Source organism: Coenobita brevimanus, chromosome 97 (genome assembly GCF_032717465.1).
Source record: "Coenobita brevimanus isolate Jiangsu-jjx chromosome 97, ASM3271746v2, whole genome shotgun sequence".
Classification (NCBI taxonomy): Eukaryota; Metazoa; Arthropoda; class Malacostraca; order Decapoda; family Coenobitidae; genus Coenobita; species Coenobita brevimanus.
In genome coordinates this window covers 1,816,171-1,821,170 of record NC_137050.1, presented here as the reverse complement: position 1 = coordinate 1,821,170, position 5,000 = coordinate 1,816,171, and the positions used below count along the sequence as shown (strand labels likewise).

General features: G+C 44.3%; 1 protein-coding gene across 1 annotated transcript in view; it reads right to left on the bottom strand.

Moving 5' to 3' along the window:
* LOC145413769 (uncharacterized) overlaps nt 1-5,000 on the bottom strand; it is a 181,653-nt gene that overhangs the window by 61,391 nt on the left and 115,262 nt on the right. The gene's annotated exons all lie outside the window — the stretch shown is intronic.

Below are 5,000 nucleotides of genomic sequence, written 5' to 3'. Positions count from 1 at the left end.
GTCCTCCAATCATTAAAAAAAAAATAATCTGTAACAATTGGAGTTGAACTGCTATGGGATGAACTTTGGGGGGAACTAATTTGGGGGAACGAATTACGAAGAGAAGCATATTTTCACTCTCTATGTAAACTAAAATCAACGCAGTACATATCAATACCCAAACATATTAAACCATACGAGGGCTTTGCGTGTATGTGCTTCATAAATCGCTAAGGAAGAGGTGTTACGATCTTTTCTACGCCAACAGGAATACGGCTTACACCAACAGGGAAGTAACAGTAAAAAATAACTTCCCCTTCGTTACTTTACTGCCATACTGTTGTTGTCTTCAGTATGTATGACAGCTTGGTACCGTAAAGCCACGTAGGGACCACAAATATGTTCACGCAGTACACACACACACACACACACACACACACACACACACACACACACACTACTCAGCTATCCTATTCTCAAACCTCTTGTAATCAGAGTACCGGTGAGTTTTTTTTTATTGAGGTCCACCTTGTAAGGAGTCTGTGAGGTCTATGTCTCTCTCTCTCTCTCTTTCTCTCTCTTTCTCTCAAGTAAGAGTACATTATGCCTCCCAGAGTAAGTGACTATCAAAATCAGTGAGGGAAAGAAGAGGTAAGAGGGGAAGCAGGGGCAAGGAAGGGCAATGAGAAGACAACGAAAGAGAGAATGGGTAAGAATGGGCAGGGGGGGGCAAGGTGAACAAGAGATTAAGTAATGTTAGGTTAGGTTAGACTAGGTTAGGTTAAAGTGGGGTAGGTCATACGTTAAAATGGGGTAGGTTAGGTTAGGATAGGGTACGTTAGGATGGGTAAGGTACGGTAAGGTAAGCAGGTAAGGTTAGGTTAGGGTGGGGTAGGTTGAAGTTAGACGGGGGTAGGTTAGGTCAGAATAGGATAGGTCAGACTGGACTGGCAACTGAAGAAAAGGGAAGGACAATGATATGTATCGCCATAGAGGGCAGCACAAGACAGGGCACTGAATGAGAAGATGATGGTAAGAGAGTACACAAGGACAGTGAAAGAGACGAGGAGAGGGCATAAAGAGCAGTTACAGGGCAAAGAGGGCAAGATAGGACTTGGAAGGGTAGTCAAAGGGCAATGGAAGACAAGAACAGGCTAAGGATTGCAGTATCATGACTACAAAACACACGACAATAGGAGTGAGCAGTGACGTGGGGGAGGGCAATGAAAAGGGCAATCAGAGTAGCAAAATGCCAAGAGACAGCAGGAGAAGGCAGGAGAGAGGCAAGGCAAGGGCAATGGAGAGCAATAAGGGGTGAAAGTAAGAGACAGCACTGAGGCAGGATGGGTTACTGAAAGAACAATGAGGGAACAGTGAGAGGGACAGGAAAAAGCAGGTTAGGGCAAAGGAGAGGGAAGGAGAGAGGAGAAAAAGGGAAAGAGAGGGCAGGAGAGAGGAGAAGGGAGGAAAAATGGGGAAAAGGAGGGCAGGAGAAGGGTGGTGAGAGGGGAGAGTTGTGGGTGGGGAGAGAGAGAGCATCACCGGGAGTCTTATTAAAGCTGTAGGGCCCCCCGGGTACCCCAGTCTGTCCACACTACACACACGCGGTACACGCACACGAACACATACACAGCAGATTCGAGCACACATGTATACACAGGTCCACGTACACACATATACACCGTACAAGTACAGTACATACTCGTACACGCACATACACACAAACTCATGCACACCACGCAGAGGAGGCACAGACACAAGCATATCTAGTACATATACAGGATGCACACACACACACACACACACACACACACACACACACACACACACACACACACACCTCACACTAGCCCCATTATTTCCCCACTACCGTACCATTATTTCCACAGCTTTATGACATCTCCATTAGCATACAGGTGTGGTGGGTGGGAAGGTGGGGGCGCTAGGAAGGGAGAGGGGGCCGTAAGGAGAGTGGAGAGGGGAAGGGGGATCCAAGAAGAGGGAGGTATGGTGAATCGTACTGACCTTTCCTCTGAACACACATGGTACTTCAAACAGGTGTTCAGTAGATAATTTACTCGCTGAGAGTTATCCCAGCAGTGAAAGAGTTAATGTCTTTAGAACGGGGACTGTTTTTTATATATTTTTTGGCTTTTGTTCTGGTTATTATCCAAAGAGGTTATCAACAATGGCCATTAATATCTTCCAGTAACGAGATAAATTAGCTATCTATTAACACAGAGGCAACTTAATATGAGACAGGTGTGTGCTTTGAGCTCGTTTTCTTCGTTATTTTCTTTCTTATCTACTTTACTTAGCTCAGGAGAGACTTCTATAGGCCTGAAGAGACTAATAAAAGCGTAGTGAGGTGTTCTCTTGACGTGGGATGGTGGAGGGAGCGGAAGGAAGATTGCAAACTCAGCTCACTCTTGCAAACTCAGCTCACTCTTGCAAACCCAGCTCATTCTTGCAAACTCAGCTCACCCTTGCAAACTCAGCTCACTCTTGCAAACTCAGCTCACTCTTGCAAGCTGACCCGCCTCACCTCACAGCAGGAGGGCCACTTAGCTCAGGCCACTACCTCGAGGCTTCATGTCCTCCACTTAGCCACTGTAATTGCCCTCGTGACAGCCACATCCACTACGCCATCATCCACCCTCACCACATTAACCGCAGGAGCATCCACCCAAACCACATCCACCATAACCGCATTAACCGCAGGCGCATCCACCGCAACCGCAGAGCCCTATTTAACAAGGCATCTTCGTACAACCTTCACTTGAACTACAAACAAACCTCATTTTGCGTTCTTCCTTGTCTCTCCGTCCGTCAAACTCTTATTCACTTCAGGTACACTTTTCATTCACTCTCCTCACTTACTTTATTCACGATATTCACTTTACATACCGGTACAAGTTTCACTACGTCCTTCACTTATGTACAATCTTCCCTCCAAGGTCCCCAAATCCACCGGAAGACAATCACGTACGGCCAAGCACACCATCCAAGGACCGTAGACACAGCAAAAGGACAAGAACACGTACAGTCACGGTCAATATTACTTCTATATCTATACTATGTTAGCTTTAATTTGACCTAAAAGTGCCATTTCTCCTTCTTGAATGCTGAGCTGTAACAAGAGACGTAGCACTAGAATATGATGCTGGTCACGAAGAAGTGTGATGAAAAGGATGTGGAGCAGAAACACTGCCTTTGTCTGCCACTGAGCTACGTGCAATAAACTGCAAAATGACGAAAATCTGGGCCAAGTTCAGGTGAAAGGAGTATACCTGTATGGATGCAATACTCCCGCCCTCCTGATGACTGTTCAAGACTGTAAAGGTATTATTGAGCGTGCCCGTAGATGGAAGAGGCTCGAAGGTAGAGATGGGATGGCCAGTGTTCACCCAGGTATTAGATGAGATCAATGAGAGAGAGACACGCAAGATATCATACAGGGTCACGCACACACGCACATGAACACACACATACTCGTATATTTACATGTACACATCTGAATAACCAGGACACAGACACACGTACACATATACATACAATACATACACACGGACAGACCCATACATCTGCTGTAAATGAACACATATACCGTATCTACATGAATGGAATACACAAACATACACATACACACATAGGCATACACACACATACACAATCACAAATTTATACACATGCACGCACGAATATATACACAGACTTACATTCACACACATACATACCAATAAAAGCTGGACACACACACACACACACACACACACACACACACACACACACACACACACACACACAGAGGGTCATAAAGGGGTATGCAATAATAATCATAGCCAGTCATGGATAAATTAAGAATCATGGGCAGAGAAGGTGGGACGGACACACACACACACACACACACACACACACACACACACACACACACACACACACACACACACACACACACACACACACACACCAGATTTACGGACATGAGCTTTATTGGGATCAAGGACATAGGCCCGTATTCTCGTCGGTTATGGCAGCTCCCTAACACCTTTTCCTAAGCGACTTATTTTGCTAATTACACCTTACTCTCGTTTTTCGTGTTATATAAATCACCGAATTATCACTTTACTCAGGATAGATAACGTAGAAAAGTATATTAACCAGCCACATCCAAAAATAAATTGCTAAGGTAAAGGTGCTAGGGAAACTCCTTAAAAAAAATACGGGCCACTGAATCACGAAAGCAACATGGAATAAGCAGGACAGTCATGCATAAATTACGAATCATGGACACTGCAGGAGTCATGCACACACGTACACTATGATTCAAGGACAAGTGTCATGAACGAATATACTCAGAATCATGCATAAGGGATCATGAAAAGAACATGCAATAATCAGAGCCAGTCATGCGTTAACTAAAGATAATAAAACTAATTGGGTAGAATCACGCACATGCAAATACAAGAGGAGCCAAGGACGAGGAAACATGCACAAAAAATGGCCACAGTCATGATTTAGGGTTACAGGATCATAAAAAAATCATGCACTAATCACACAGTCATGCATTAGTTAAGAATCATGCATGAAGGAGGTAGGAAGTGCATGAGACGAAAACGACAGTCATTATATGATTTAGGGACAAAACACACACACACACACACACACACACACACACACACACACAAACACACACACACACACACACACAAACACACACACACACACACACACACACACACACACACACACACACACACACACATGCATAAAGGAAAAGAGGCACAGAAAAAGATCACGAATTTACGAAAAGTTATTGCATGTTATCATCACTCACGAATAAGAGAGGAATCACAGAGAATATACACGAATCACGCAAAGTCATTTATAACATCAATACTCACGGATCAAGAGTCATGCAGGAACGAAAGAAAAGATCACGTGTATATGGTCATGATAAGGGCATGCAAAGTTCATCAATCATGCATAAGTCATGAATCACGTACAAACAACGACAGGAT